The following is a 16,050-nucleotide window of genomic DNA, read 5'->3' as shown; positions in this document are numbered from 1 at the left end:
TGTGAGCCCAAACAGGAATACAGAACTCTTTCAGCAGGAGTCTGAGGCAATTTTTGTAGTTGTGAAATGAGGCATTAATGCAAACCTGTTTGAAGGCTGAGGCTGGGAAATGCCTTGCTCTCTGGGGCAAGCCCTGTTTCAGGTGCAGGTGACAGTCTTGGCCAAACCAGTGAGAGAGAAGTGCTCCATTGTGTGATCACCCTCAGCCCACCTTTGCTTTCTGTCCATCCCACTCTCTTGGAGGCAAGCATTCCTTCTTGGTTCTGAGCATAAATCAAAATGCTTTTATTGCTGCCTTCTTTTCATTGATGTCAGGCCAGGATAAGGCACATGATTTTCCTTTCACAATTGCCTTCTTGTTGCTCTCTGAGGAAGCTCATGTTGAAGTTCAGGAAAAGGTATTTTGTAGCATCTGTGTGGCCTTTATAATAATTTTATCAGCTCTATGTTACACTCAGAAAATCGTTGAAGTTGTTTTTAGCTTTCTTTGTATCAGAGAGTGCAGGAGCTCATTGTCAGAGTATTGGAGGGAACCTCTTCTGTGCCAAAAGATCAATTTTAGGATATATTAAATTGTCCCACTGTCCTTCTCCTTTCTCATTGTTTTCAGCATGTGAAGAAATAATGTGTGTGTCCATTTGTGTGCATGGAGAAGGTCCTGTGGTATATGCCAGGGAGTTATGTGGGTGCTGAGCTGAGCAGGCAGAGAGAGATTGACTCTCTCCTGCTTTGTATTTTTCACTGGGAGTGAACACAGGGGACTGAGCCTGCCCAGATTAAACACATGCCTTTTTTGTTTTGCTCTTCGTTCAGCTGTCAGCATGCCAAGTTCAGATGGCAGTGATCAGTCACAAATTGTCCCCTGACCATGCTCCTCAGCTCTCCTGAACCATTAGTTTTGTGGAGCTCTTCAACAAAGATGGCACTGGTTCGATTTCCCCACCCCCTGCCCTGGCTAATGCAAGAAGACTTTGTTTGTTTGTTTGTATTTTCACCTCAAATCAGCTGCATTAGATCCCAAAGCAACTTGTGTTAATTGGAAATGAGGCTTTGATAATATGTGTATTTGCTAGAGACTTAAGATTTTTTTTTTCCCCCCCACCGCTGTATATGGATCTTTTCAATGGGCTGCCGCTATTGTGAATCAGAAGGAAAGTGCACAGGCTGCCAGGCACATAATGGAATTATTCTTTTGTTTCAGTATGTGTGTGTGAGCCTTTGTAAAGAGGAGGTGGTGGGGACAGAGAACGGAGACCTTCACTTCAGGGAGGCAGGAGAGTGCAGTGGCACAGTGTAGGGCAGTACTGTGGCGAGACGTGGCCATGCCAGTGCCACCGTGCCCCTTCTGCTCGGCCCTGGTGGGCACTGCCTGGGACTCGCACTGTCACAGTGCATGTCCCAGGAAAATGGGTGCAGCTTGCACAGCTATTCACTATGCTGCCTGTAAACCATGTAAGGCAAAATATTCAAAAGCGGTAATGTTTCCAGTGCTTTCCCTAAACTTTCAAAAGAGTGATGTAAAAATGAACTGTGCTGATACTGTCCTTCCTCACTGTGAGGCTATTTATTATAAAGGATGTATGGTATAAGTAATTTCAGTATGGAGTACCTAAGAGCTTGAACCAAAGCCTTGGATCCAAGCCCACCAGCAGCTTTGCAAAAGGCAGGATCCAGATCTGAAGTCAGTGGTTCACACAGTTTCTAGCAGAGAGTGGTTTTAAGTTACTTCATGAAATGGGAGTAGCCAGAAATTTTAAACTCAGGCTTTTAAACAAGTTTTTGACTTTTTCTCCCCCACCATTCTCCTCTGCCTTACAAGGTTTTTGCAAAATCACAGCAACTATTTTCTCCTAGCCACTGTGGCCAGGACATACCAGCTTGGGGAAAGGAGAAGGGCCTCTGTGGTGGTGACTGTTATACAGCCATATGCTTTTTTTTCTGAGTATTTTTTTCTTCTAAGGATTTAGACTGCTCTTCTGGACGGAGGTCTTTGAAATCACAGTAGAGGCTTTGGAAGTAGGATCCTGAAATTTCAAGGACATCAAGAAATGGTTTATCACCCTGGCATGGAGCAAATCAGACCACAGTGGCTGGATTCCCACCTCCTGAAAAGTCCTCTCTTGAGATACCATAGCTGAATTGCAGACATGAAAAATTTCAGCATTGTAGACAAGAAATCCATAAGGCCCAATTTTTTCTTTTCTTGCTAGATATGTGGTTCTATTTTTATTCTCTCCCTTTTCTTTTGCCCTTGGACACAACATTCTAGGGCTTTTCAGTCTCTAGCTGTGCATGCACTGGAGAGGCATCTGGTTATGTGTTACTTTACACATCTGTTACATACGTCAGAGAGTCAAATCCAGCACCCAGAGACTTAATGTGTATTTGCAGTACTCCCTGTGGGACTTTGAATCCTTCATCCAATGAATTGCTTATGAGGATACAAAAATGCAGTATTTCAATCTAGTGCATATATTACTGCAGTTTATTGCATATATATTGCACATATATACCCTACAATCTCCTTTGTATTTGGTAGAGAAAATCTGGTGTGGGAAAGATGAGACGTGCAGGTGAACTGGGAAGTATTTAGGTATGGCAGTTAGTTTGCTCCCTCCTGAAAACATCATATCTCTGGTTGGCTGCATGAGAAACAGTTTTCATCATGATTTGAGTATCTCTAAAAGGTGCACCAACACTGTATATTTCAAACTTAACTTCAGGCTCGTTGGACAGTGGGGAGAGGCCAAATACCTGAGGCAGTATTGGTAGCTGAGGCAAAGCTCAGGTTTTGCAGTTTTGTCTGGAGAATCTGTACTATTTGCAGGCTGTATAGGAAGCATGAGTGTCATGGCTTGACCCCAGATGACAACCAAGTACTATGCAGCCACTCATTCCCCATACCCCCAGAGTGGGAGGGGTAAGAGAACTGGGAAAAAAGTAGGTAAAACTCATGTGGTGAGATAAGAACAGATTAATTACATAACAACAGCAACAATAATACCAATAGTAGTGGTAATGATGATGATGATGTAATGAAAAGGGAGGCAACAAGAAGAGAAATAAAACCCAAGGAAGACAAGTGATACACAGCACAGTTGCTCACTACCTGCTGTCTGATACCCAGCCCATCCCCAAGCAACCATCAGCCCCTCCTGGACAGCTCCTCCAGCTGACAGATTGAGCAGGATGCTCTATTGTATAGAATATCCCTTTGGCCAGTTTGGGCCAGCTGTCCTGGTCATGCTCCCTCCCAGCTTCTTGTGTACCTCCTTGCTGGCAGAACATGGGAAAATGGAAAGTCCTCGACTTAGGATAAATCCTTGATTATGGCGCTATTAAAACATGAATGTGTTATTAACATTATTCTCATGCTAAATCCAAAACCTACAAAACTTACAAGCTACTAGGAAGAAAATTAACTCCATCTCAGCTGAAACGGGGGTAGTGCATTAGTTCAGGTTTCTGTTTTGCTTTTCCTCTGCTTGCTTGTTCTGCAAATACATTAAGTTTGCAGAAAACATGTGGCTTCTTAGATGGTCTTTTTTATGATCCATGCAGAACCAAAATGTGGTAGGTGTTATTCCTACAAATGCTAATTTAGGGCTATTCATTAGTGTGCAGTGCATGCCAGTGAGCAGACGGACTTACCTGTTGCTTTTTGGGTTTTTTTGTTTGCTGTGGTGGTGCTGGCCATCCTTGAGTACAGCAGTCAACTTGAGCATTGCTGATAAACCTGTGTGTGTGTGTGTTGTCTCCCCTTTTGCTGATCTGTCGTGGAACAGCTGCTCACTGTCTGGGGAGGTAAAAGGAAGCCATCATAATGGCAGTGTATGCCCAATCTCTGCTTTGGGAGCCCCTGGCTAGGCCACTGTTAAAACCTGTTGGCTGGGTGTTACAGGGGGCTGGGTAAAACAGACATTAGTGCAGGGGAGCTGGGATGGGGGAAATTTTATTGAATCCAAGACAATGTGAAAATGAAAATTTGGCAGAAGGCACGCTACAGCAAGAGGGACAGTACAGAGTGAGCATCATGAGTCCCTTCTGCTGGAGGGCTCAGCAGCTGGAGCCCATGTGGGAGAGCATTTTGCTGCTGAGCAGTGGTACTTTGTGCCCTGATAGAGCTGTGGGTGTCAGGAGAAGGCGTCCCAAGGGTTCACCAACCCTTGGCCCACTCCCCATCTGTAGCTGGGAGTCCTTTGGCAGCCCTCTCCTCCCCTGGCTCTCTGCAATGTGGCTGCTGTGGGCAGGCTGCTGCAGCTGCTTGTTTGAAATGATAATATTTGACGCTGTTATTGTGGAATACTGCAGTATTTTTTGTAATTGTGGGCTGCAAGCCAGTAATGTACAATAACATTTTGCTCTTCCTGTGCTGTTGCTACTGTAGGCATTTGTTCCAATTTGGGCTGCATTTAAAGTGCTTTTTTTTTGTTTTGTTTTGGTTTTTTTTTTGTTTTGTTTTGTTTCTTTTTGTTGTTTCTAGATGCTACTTGTTATCTATTGTGGATGTTTTTGGAGTATTCATTTCTACCCACGTATGTCCACACAAATCTATCTGAGAAAGCACTTCAAAAGAGTGGCAGTCTCTGTTGAAAAAGCAATTGTTGTGGCTTTCACAGAATTACATTTTTTGAAAGTATGAGGCAAGAATGAGATGAAGATTGCTTTTTAAGTTTAAAAACCATTATGGTTTTAAAAATATTTGAGGCAGATAGAAAGCAAAACCTTTCTTTGACTGATGGTGGGCATGTTTAGTACTGAAGTCCACATCTGTACCAAGCTGTAGGTGATCGAAACTTCTGGATGGCAGAATCTGGGAGGCAGAACCTTTCATGATTCTCTGCAGCTTTGGTTTGAACTGTAATTAAAAAAAAAAAAAATCAGAGGAAAGTAATCATATCTTGGAAGAGGGTCGGTATTGTTCATGCCAATGATTGTTTATTAATGTGGTCATGGTCTGGAGATGAAACTTTTCTGAAAGGGAAATTCAAGTCCTAGACATCAGAGCTCACAACTAGTCAGCCTGCACAAAATTTGTTTCTTTCTGGAAGGTAGAGGCTGAGTCCGAAGGAAATGAAGAAGGTACAACACAAAGGATACAATTAATTTGTTTTCAGGTAAATTTGGAATAAAATAGAGTGTGCTATACAAAAAGAATTGCACTTTTCTCATATGTAATTTTAGTGTCCTATTACTGTGCTGACTCACTAAATGACTTCAGTCTCAATCTGCATTTGGTTTAAATTACTTCAGAGGCCTGCATTTGTATGCTGCTCTGTAAAGTAATTCTCATCTGTAATCCAGATTTTTTCCTTTTGTCCGGCATTTCAACTGACTTGTCTCTTTTCATTTTCCAGGTCTCAGTTTTACTAGCATTTGAAACCAGTCTCTCTGTATGCCTGCTTGGGCCCTGCAATTGGCAAAAGTAATTTTTCAGCAACAGATAGAACAAGGAATGAATCATTGCTTTCTGCCTTTCCATTAAATTACCTAAACCACTACTCATAAATATTGCTTTATGTATGGTATAGCAGCATGATTATCTCACTGCATTGATGGAACAGTGCTGGAAGTGAATATAATTTTCCTTCTATTACATCTTTAATGAGCTTCAATTAAAAATAGTGTGCTGGCATGCCAGAGTAGATGTGTTATTCTCAGAACTATTGAAGATATTTTGCCTGTTAGATTTGCTTGACATTGTGTTGTTCTGAAAACCCTGGTGGACATGATGTGGTTCTGAAACCTTAAGAATTAAACAACAGAAAACTGGAAAAATCTGCTTTTCTAGGTGAAAGGTGACAGGACAGTAAAATCTGGTGACTGGAAAGATTCAGGTCTGTACTGAGTGGAAAAGCTTGCTGTCTGTCTTTGAGGGTGAATTTTTTAACATATAGTTAAAAAATATTCACAAAGCAGCAGGTTTCTGCAGAGCTCCAGTTAAGTCCCCGATCACTTGACACCTGTGGCAGCAAGTCTGAGTCACAGATAGCAAAAAACTGTGAAGCCTAATACTCTCAGTATTCAAAACCACACCTACGTAGGAGTTTAATTTCAAGTACCTCTTTTAGTTCTGGGTTCCCCCCCACAACCCAACAAATTTTAAGAGTAATTCTTAGAATTTTGCAGAGAAAAAAATTCCCAGCACTTGTGGATTTGTGAAGTATTGACATCACTTAGAGATCAGAAAATAGCTTTGTCAATTTTGGCTTGATGGCATTCCATTCTCTGCTCCAAAAACTGAGGAATTACAATGGATGAGTCAAGGTTTCTTGGAATTTTCTTCCCTCCCCTCCCCCCTGCCTTGTGCAATTCCATTGCCATTTTTAGCACTGAGGGCAGCTCTCCAAAGAATGTCTGTGTGCTTGAACTGTGTTTTCTTGAAAGTCCAGAACAAAATAGAGTTGTGTCGGGTGACAAAAATCATTCTATGTTTCTATGCATTTTTGTAATATTATGTGAGCTTTATTGAAGAATCCACAGCAACAGGCAGGAGATGTCTGATACAGAGGTGTTGCATCTTCAGCAGCACAAAGATCTCACTATCATGCTGCTTCATTATGTTGTGATGAGTTTTTGCTTAATTATTTCTGTGTTTTATCAGCTGTTCTCAGGGAAGTAACCTGACAGAACAAATTATCAGTGATATGGGAGACTTGGACCAGCTTAAAGCACTTTTTGAACTGCAGGATCCTTCTGTCTTTGCCTCAGTTTGAAAACCAAGGGTTATGTATTTAATGTATTTTAGCAGGATGCTGGGAGTAGTAATACTAAGGACAAAGAATTGTGGGGGTACTACTGTTACCTAAGTGATGTGGTATGTTTAAGATAAACAGTGTTGTCAGCTGTTCTTGGCAAAATCCCTGGGGTTGCAATGAGTGAAATTTTAACTCTGAATGGGTTTGGTTTTTTTTAACTTGCGGAAGTGGCCTGTATCATGCATATTCTAATGTGTCAGAGTGAATGTGTGAAGTATGAAACTGCTGAAAAGAAATGTGAGGGGGAAGACAGGTTAAAGTGGTTGTAAATGGAAGATCTCTGTATTTTACTCTTCACTAGATAAGTATTTTACTTAAAATTGGCCGTAAAAAAAAAAACAAAAGAAAAAAAATGCAAGTGTCCCCTTAAGAGCTGCTGTGTCAAATTTGAAGAATGATTTGAATTGAGTCATTAAAGTGTGAAATGGAGGGATTTTATTTCTGCTTTAAATTATGCATCTCAAATTAACCTTAGCTGTGGAGTCTCTGCTGACGCCCCCGTAATGACACATTATTGGTACTAATGGCTTCTTTGTGACTTGAGATACAAACAGACATCCTAGACAGAAACATTTCGGCTTTGAACTAAATAAGACACACGGCGTGCATTTCTGCCTTGGGTTTCAGTTGCAAAGGCCTGCTCACCTGGTGCTCATGAGCTCTTTTCAGTTTCCATGCACTGCTCCCCATCCTGGCAGGCGAGGGCAGCTGAATGGAAACCTGCTTCACAAGCTTTGAAGAGCAGGAGAGCAATAAATCCAGAGTGAATGTGAAGTCTGTCCAGACACTGAGTGCTGTAGGGAGCCAGAACAAAGATTGGGATGTGGGTAGTGGTCAGGGAGGGGGAACTTCCAGTAGATGATAATCTTGGGAGGAAAAGGCCCCAAGATTGTGAGGGAAATGGAGAAGAGATGCCAGGGCTTAAGGAGGAAGTTGCTAAATAAGGGAGGGGTGAGATTATAACATAAAATAAGCAGTAGACATTAGTCAACCCTTTGTGTGCCTTCTGATGTAAAAAGGGACTGTATCTGTGCAGCTCTGTGCACTCTCTTCTGAAGCTCATTATCATAATTTGAAAAATTTCATCTCTACGCAGACTTACTCACAGGCTTTGCAGCTTTCTTTGCACTGGTGGTGTCTCTCCTGGGACAAGGATGGTAGTTACTACTTCAGTGTAGCTACTGGGTAGGCAGAGTGAGCGTGGCTATGAATGAGTGAGAATGGCATTGCCTGGGGTGCTGGGTACAGAAGGTGCACAGAATCTTACATGTTGATGAGAAAGGACGAGGGGTGTGGCTAGGCGGGCCCAGAATTTAGACCATGACATGTCTTCCCAAAGATATTCATTAGCTCATTGCTTCATCCTAGTTTTCTCAGTGGAATGTTAATATACACGATTGCCTTCCCTTTCAAGTTGCAGTTCTGGAAACTTGCTTGTTGGCTATGGCAGGAGTGATGGAGAGGTGCTTCTGCCCCGTGGTTGTGTTGTGTGGTGTGTTACAAGGCTGTGTGACATTATGTGACTTTGTCTATGGATCTGCTCTCAGCAGAGAGTGCTGTGGAGTAAGTAATCTTGTGGTATTGTGGATCCAAAGCAGGACAGCATCTGACTACTTAGAATCAAATACTTAAAAAAGTATTCAGAGGCCTTCTTTGTATTTCTGCAAGGAAACACATTCCTGAATTGGGACCCAAGAATTAAAAAGAAAAAAAAAAAGTAGGTGTGCAATATATCACATTTACTAATGCATTAGAGATATTTATATGAATAATTAAAACACCATTTAGAATTGCCACAGTAATAGAACAAAATGTGTTTTGTCACTTTTCTGTTTCTTTTTGTTGATTGATCAATTTATTGATTTCTTCCATAAATTTAGAGTAGGTATCCTAAATATTACTGTAAATTAGCAAGACTGTGCTTTTTAATAACCTGTTGAAAGTGTTAATGGAATGAGAAGAAGTCAGAATTTGGTAATAAAGATCTGAAAAACTGAGACCTAGAACACATATCTAGTGTTTTGCATCAATTAGATTTGTAAATATTAGAGCCTTTGTTTGTCCTACCTGTTAATTAAAAAAAAAAAAAAAAGTATTTTATATTCATTATGAATAGCCTAATACCACATCAGAAAAAAAGGGAAAAATTAGGCAACGAGCTACCTTTATGTTTGACTTTCCATTGTATTTATAGTTAACTTTAGGCTGGTTGAAGTTATTGGGAACATGTGTGGGATGGAGAACAGAACTTCACTGTTAAAGAGACTACAGTCCTTCTGAAACCATGTGTGAAAAAAGTGGTAAACTTATGAAACTGAGGTCTGGAAAACAGACAGGTGTAATCCAAGATACCAAGAATTAGGAATGATATTAAATTTCACACACATATGCACACAAAATATTTGTGTACTTCTTAGCTCAGCTTTCTTCTGGGTTATATCTTTCATTTTGCCTTACTATTTATATTTAGTTTGTTAACCTGTTTTGTCATACTTTTTCCTACCTTCAAAAAAAAAAAAAGCTTTATGAATATGGTAGAATGTACACTTAACAAGAACCCTTAACAATTTTTAAGTCAGTATTGTTCTGATCCCTTTTCAGGGCTCTGTTTCTCTGTTTTCCAGCTACAATGGACAATTTGTTGTAACACTTGGATTAGCATCATATGTTTTGTTTGGTACTGTTGTTCTAGCCATGCTTGGAATATGTGTTTTCATATGCATTTTTGGGGCCAGTTTTGGATGCCATCAGAGTCTTGTGCTTCTGCCTCCCCATCCACTGGTGATGTCCAGACTTCACTGAGGAGAAAGAGGTGATCTGGCAATAGTCACAGTCTGTTAGTCTGGGTGTTAGCTCTGGTTTGAGGGAATGATTACCACTCCAGGCTTAATTTGAGGTGCCTTATCTGTTGCCCTAATACAAAGTAAGTGATAGAAACTGTCTGCTGCACAAGGGGATATAGAATATCTCAATATAGAAAGTGCTGTATGAAATTATTCCACTTACTGTTGTTGGTTGTCACACCAACAGTGACTATAAATGAAGGATATTGGAGAGGGAAAAAATCATATTGTTTCAGTTAGTTTATTTTGTGCCTACTTGACAGCCCTCTGTGTATAGTCAGTTACATGATTTCTTGGGATAGCCAGATTTTTCTTTATTTGTGTGTGGCTCTTTCAGCTATAGGGGAAAGAGAATACTTAAAAGATCAGAAAATGTGTCTGTAAAGCCAGGAACAATTGTCTGCAACCTCAAGAAGATATCTAAGAGCATGTAACTGCTTTTTGCTCAGCTTCCAAAAGCAGCTCAGTTCTGGAATAACAGTGCTCTTTTGGGGTATATTTCAAGATGGTATGATTATTCTCAGACAGGAATTATAAGGATCGATAGCAAACCCAACACATCCTTTCTTTTCATGACAGATTCGCTGATTGCCACCAGAGCAGTAATATAACGCACTGGTCAGCATAAACACCAGAAGCAGTAATCATGGATTTTTGTCTCTATCTTAGCATGTGTTTAAGGTTACACAATTTGTTGTCATGGGTTTGCACCCACAGGTCATGAGGAAGGAGAATTGTTTGATCTGTTCACCTTCCCTTCTCTTTTGCTTTTATGCTTTCTCATTGAGTTGGGGCTGGGCTGTTTGCTGTCTCTCTGGGGACAGAGCAGGGCAGAGAGAGAATGCCTAGCCAAAAAAATAAGAGAAAGGTCATTTTGAGACACCAGTGGTTTACATGGTGTGGGTTTTCTTTGCGTGTCCTATTTTGGAAGTAGTAAAGACCAAGATTTTCCATGGATGTGTGTCAGAAGCCCTTCTGCATTGGGCTTTTGGTGGAGCTGAGTGCAGAGTTGCTTTTCCTCAGTGGAGGGCCCTGTGCTTTAGCAGTGTTTTAGCAGCTTGGCATGGCAGTGGCTAGGTAACTGGTGTGTATGAGTTTTTGGTTTTTATTTTTTTGGTTTTTTATGTGCCATTCTCAATTTACTGAAGCTCTGTGACTTTTTAACCTGCTGTCTATGGGCTGTTGTTTTACAAGCTCATTAAGGTGGTGAGGATAGCAATGGCAGCGATCCTGCCCCCCTCATGGGTGCTCATTAGATGGCTTCCTTGTGCTGACATAAGCATTGTGTAGTCATGCTCTGAGCTGGGTCTGGGAAAGGATCCAAGTTAAAAATAATCACTGAAAAAAAAAAAAAAAAAAAAAAGGTAAGTTTTCAGCAGGATCAGTTCCTGGATCTAACTTGCCATCATTCTCATGCTGGCTTGGAAAGCGTGAGGGTTTGTACTGGCACAGAGGGAGGTGAGGAGGAGCAGCTGGGGCAAGGTGGTCAGGGGTGTACTGCTCGCAGCAGGGATGCTGCCTGCTGGTATGATGTCAGCCTGAGGAAATGGGGCTCTTGTGAGTGCGCTGCCTGCCTTTCCTTAAGTGGATTGATCCAGTAACTTCCAAAGTTGTGAGGCAGTTTTGGCCAAATTTGCCTGAAAAGCAGTGTTGAAGGGGTGAAGGTCCCCTGAGCTCAGCAATTTATGGTGTCTGGTAGGCAGACCCAAATCAACTCTCCCCAGTTGATGAAAGTTGTCCTCTGGGGCTCAGCTGCTGACCTTGTCAGACCTCCTCTTGTGGCACAGTCCCACTGTCCCAGTTTGGGTTGAATTGTGCCCATTTTGCTGTGGGCCAACTGTTGAATAGCTGATGGGAGAAAAGCACAAAGTGCTCTCTGCGAGTAGCTGTTCATTTCAAGGGGCAGGGATGGTTCATCTCTTGGATCCTGACTGTTCACAGGGAGCTGCATTTCCAGTTGTGGGGTGGTTTTTTTAAATTCTGCCTAGGTATCAAAATTTCTGGAAGCTGCGATAGTTGGGAGGCAAGACTCCCTTAGTTTTCTTGGCGTGGCCAACTGTTTAACCATGAGGACAAACAAGTCTTTCTAGCTGCACCTCTACATAGCTTCCCTTGACTATTGGGCAGCATCTTTGTGCCCTGCTCGGTCCAGGTTCTGTCCCCATAAGGCTGTGCTCCTCTTTGGTGGGTGTGCCTGGGTTTGACCTGCCCAGCCTACCCTGGTGCACAGGCAGCCTTGCTCTACACCACTGCTGAGGAGCTAAGATGAAGACACACATTGTGGTTTCCTGCTGTTTTGCTTTGTAACCAGTCCACTGGTAAATATAGCTTGTGTATGGTTATAAATTCATTCTCTCATTATGGCTGGTGTTGTGCAGTAATTATGTAGAAATTACAACTTGGTGTAGAATTGGTGTGGATTTTTGTTTTGTTTTGCTTATTTATTTATTTTTGTGCTTGATATGCCCTGCAGTGAGAAGAGCAGGCTTTGGTTTCTGCCATAACAAAGCCAAGGCCACAAGCAGGTGTCAGCCTTTGGCATGGACACAGGCACCATCTAGCAGGCTGCCGACTTTTGTGTGGCTCTCTGTGTGGCGAGACGAGCGCTGCAAGGGAAATTGGGACCTGCGCTATTTGGACTCTTCTTTATTTTTCCTTGCTTTACTCTGTGGGTAGACAGGCTGTCCTTCCCTGCAGGTTTGGTACTGTACACGTGTTTATTCTGAAATGAACCCATCCTGTCTCTTTGGAGGTGTTGGTTGTACGTTTCCCGAAGCCCTTGTATTTCTGGCAGCTTCCAGCCCTGCTCTCTGAGCAGTCCTCTGGGTCCTGCTGCCGGGCTGATGCCGTAGGGCTTGGGGTCTCTGCCCCCTGCAGAAGTGCTCAGGTTCTGCTCCCCAGAGGTCTTCCCTTCATATGTGGGCCCCCTCCCGTGATCCCTCCTTCTGTTCAGATGTGGAATTAAAATAAGTGTGGGGGGTTTGTTGATCTTTTCCCTCCTGTTTCTTTATTTAAAATTCCAGTCAAGCAGATCCAGAACAGTGCTTGTCCCTGCTGCGTTCTCATTTTCATCTCATCCCTCCTTTAATTTTACATTATTCCCTGCACTGTGTTTGCAGGCCATATGTGTCCTTTGAACTCTGAAGAAGCTGTGCCAAAAGGAAGCCTTCTTCTCCTCCCCTCCTCCCATCGTGGAGCCGCTCTTAGATAATTGCCATTAGTAGACAATGCGGAGCGAATCCAAATGTGAAGTCCATGGGTGAGTGTCTGCAAATTTCCTGAGAGCTTCCGAAACGCTGGCGCTTGGTCTCCGCTTTGGCCCTTTAACCCTGCAGCAGTTCCCTGGGTCCGAAACAGCTCTGGGAGGTGTTTGTAAGCCGCGTTTTCCTGCCGGCGTTCCTGGCGGGGCACAGCCGCTGCTGAAGCCTTGGCAGGGTGCCGTGGCTCAGCCATGGACTCTGCGCGCAGGGAGGCGGAGCTGCCCGTCCTTGTGTTGCGGCCCGGGAACAAGTGACTTCGGCCCCGGGCTGTAGGAGAGCAAACCCTTCAGCCGTGCTCCCGGGGACAGGTGGGCAGCTTGCCTGCCGCAAGCTGACGGGAGTAGGGAAAGTAAAACTCACCCCGTTAAACAAGAAGTGGGAGAATTCCTTCCTGTCGTCCATGAGGTGCGGAGCAGAGGGACGTGCTGCCGGGCCAGCTGCTGCTCAGGGGCTTAGCATCAGCTCTGGCTCGGCCAGAGCGATCGCTGACAGGCCGGGCTTCAGAGTTCAAAGGGGATGTCCTCCGTGGAGAAGGGTGACAAGTGCCTTTTGTGTCCCTTCCCCCTTTAGCCTCTGAGAAGTGTCTTCTGTGTTAAACCAGGTTTCTGACCTCATTTCTCAAAGGAGTTTTAAATGAGGAGAAATAGGAGTATTAATTAGTGCCCCGTTAAGTACTTGTAGTCAAGTATGATAATTTTCTTGAAAGGATAATGTATTAGATGAATAAAAATACTCTCCATTAAAAAATGAATACAAAGTCATTTTAAACCACAAAGATTATTGTACATTTCTGAAAAATTAATGTGATTAAAGCAAAATATATTTAATAAATTAAAAAGACCCTGTAAGGCTGTTTAACTGGTTGGTCTTATATTAATTATTTTCAAATCTAGTGCTAGACAACTTTGACCTTACCTTCAGGGATGGGAAGTGATTTCTTCCCTCACTTCATTTTTTGGCTTGTAATTATTAGCTCTGAGTTGTGGGTGTGGTAATTTCCCCTTGTTTTGTGGGTTTTTGTTTTGGTTTGTGTTTTGTTGTTGTTCTTTATTTGTTTGTTTTAGTGTTGTGGGGGTTTTTTTGCTTTTCTGATGTCTTTCTCAAAGATTGGCCACAGTGAAAAACCAGACCCTGGACAGTGATCAGAAATTATATGGAAATTTCCTTGATGGATTTAGTTACTGTAACCTACTCATGTACTGCTGTCTGGATTTGGAGCTGAGAAAACTCCAAATAGCTGAATATTTTCAAGGATGTTTCCTTCTATTTGGTTTGTCTGTGATGTGGTATAGATGTGTCTGCTGGGATCAGGTAGACTTCCTTCAGTTACTTCATTTGACTTCACACAAGTTTTATTATTTTTTTCCACACATAGTTTGCCCTGTCAATTATTTTTGGTTTAGGAACTTAGCTCTCTACTGAGTTTTTGCACATTCAGCTACTTGATGAGAATTGCTCTGTATGTTGTGGAAGACAATAAGGTAAATGGTTGTAGCTGGAGACATAACCCAGATCCTATGGATTTGCCTGGTCATTTTTGAAGTTTATGTATTGACTTAGGGAGGACATAAAAAGTTCAGTGTAAAGCTGGGTTTAAATAGTAGCCTGTTTAAAAAACTTTGGGTTTTGTGACACTAGGAATGAAGGCACTTCCTCACTAGTCTCATCAAAAATGTTGCAAGTACTTTATCCCTTCTTGCTTGGCATGTTCTCTTGTTGGGCAGGGCAGGTATTTGGTATGTGATTCTCCCCAAACTCTTGTTCCCTGTAACAGGTCTGTGGTACAGATTCAGAGAATGCTAGCAGTCAGTTCTCAAGTTCTCAAGGTCTCCTAGTTTACAATTTGTTATGGTTTGGGTACCTGAAACCCATGTGACCTTTTGAAAATATTCTTCCAACAGACCAAAAAATAGAAGAGAATTTGAGTATCATACAGTGTTCTCTCAGGTGCCTTCTGAACTTTCAGGCTATTTGATTATGGTGACTGCCAATTTTTTTTTATTTTTTTTTTTAATTTAAGGCACATGTTTAAGTATTCTCTATCTTTAAGAAGACAGCCTTTGCATCTGATTCTCTACCTTTGTATGTTATTTTCAGCTTTTCTCTTCTTGTCCTGTTGCAGCTTTGACAAGCTTGTGCAACTGAGGTGATGATAGCTTCCTCCATTTCTTACTGAATGAGTAAGATTTATATCTAAAGATACTTCTCTCAGCAGAGCCCGTACAGGCTACACATGAACAAGAGAAAAAGACTTTACTTGTCTTTAGGATACTAGCAGAGCCTCCTGTGGTTGGATAATTGACTATTGAAAGCCTTGAGACATTTCTTCCTTTGTTTGAGAAGGTGGTGGTGGCTGGAGTTCCTTGGTGGTGTATGAAAATAGCTCTGGACTTCAATGAGCGTGCTGTCTGTATTAAATGGTGCTCACATAAATGTATGGGAGTTGTTACTCTGTTGTTACTATACCAAGTGCCTCCCAAGATGAATGGTCTGTACTGCCATAATGTTTAAAAATATGATTCTTAGTCTTTTCTGGTATTAAATGACACCAAATCTATCCCCTGAAAATTACCTTGAAAATCCTCTTAGTACAAATGATCTCATTTTCAAATCCACCTTCTCAGGTTACAAGTAAACTAAGCACCTGACTGGCTGTGGTTGTGGCAGCGCCAGGGCTGCTGTAATGACACCCGCAGGTGTGGCCATGGGGATGTCTCTGTGCACAATCCATTTTGCGTGGCTCCCACTGTGCTGCTTGCCTTCCCTTGTTTGTATTTTCCTCACCATTCACAGAAGACACAGTCAAACTTTTAAATATTATGACACTGCAGCTATAAATCTGTCAAAATTGCAAGGGCATAACAAAGAGTAGATCTGACCAATGGGACTGTTATCTTTTTCTTTGCATTTCCTTGGAATTCTAGCTGACAGCAGCCCTTAATATAAATTTGTTATTTGCAAGGAGCTCTGTTTAAGCTAGCAAATTATTGTGCCAATGTGTGACACTAACCATACTGCAGAATAAAGAGCAGTGAAGTATTTATGATGCTAAAATAATTTCAGGTCATGTTTTTTTTTTCTTTTTTTTTTTTTCCTTTGTATAGTTTTGCTTTTATTACTAGTGCTGAAATGGTTCTTGCCGTGCAAGTGAGAAAACCAGACTGAACCTCCTGTTTTTTTGTTGGGCTC

The 16,050-nt window shown here is 42.1% G+C and overlaps 1 protein-coding gene across 8 annotated transcripts in view; it reads left to right on the top strand.

The window, feature by feature from the left end:
- Positions 1 to 16,050, top strand: part of ATXN1 (ataxin 1) — a 223,162-nt gene that overhangs the window by 69,953 nt on the left and 137,159 nt on the right. Inside the window, exon 1 of one of the 8 annotated variants that reach the window (XM_053993504.1) lies at positions 12,765 to 12,860. The exons of the other annotated variants lie outside the window; for them this stretch is intronic. The gene's annotated coding sequence lies outside the window, so the exon portion shown is untranslated. Of the gene's footprint in view, positions 1 to 12,764; positions 12,861 to 16,050 lie in introns of those variants that run through there. 8 annotated transcript variants of the gene reach the window in all.

This window comes from Vidua macroura, chromosome 1, assembly GCF_024509145.1.
Source record: "Vidua macroura isolate BioBank_ID:100142 chromosome 1, ASM2450914v1, whole genome shotgun sequence".
NCBI lineage: Eukaryota > Metazoa > Chordata > Aves > Passeriformes > Viduidae > Vidua > Vidua macroura.
This window is presented reverse-complemented; position numbering and strand designations above follow the sequence as displayed.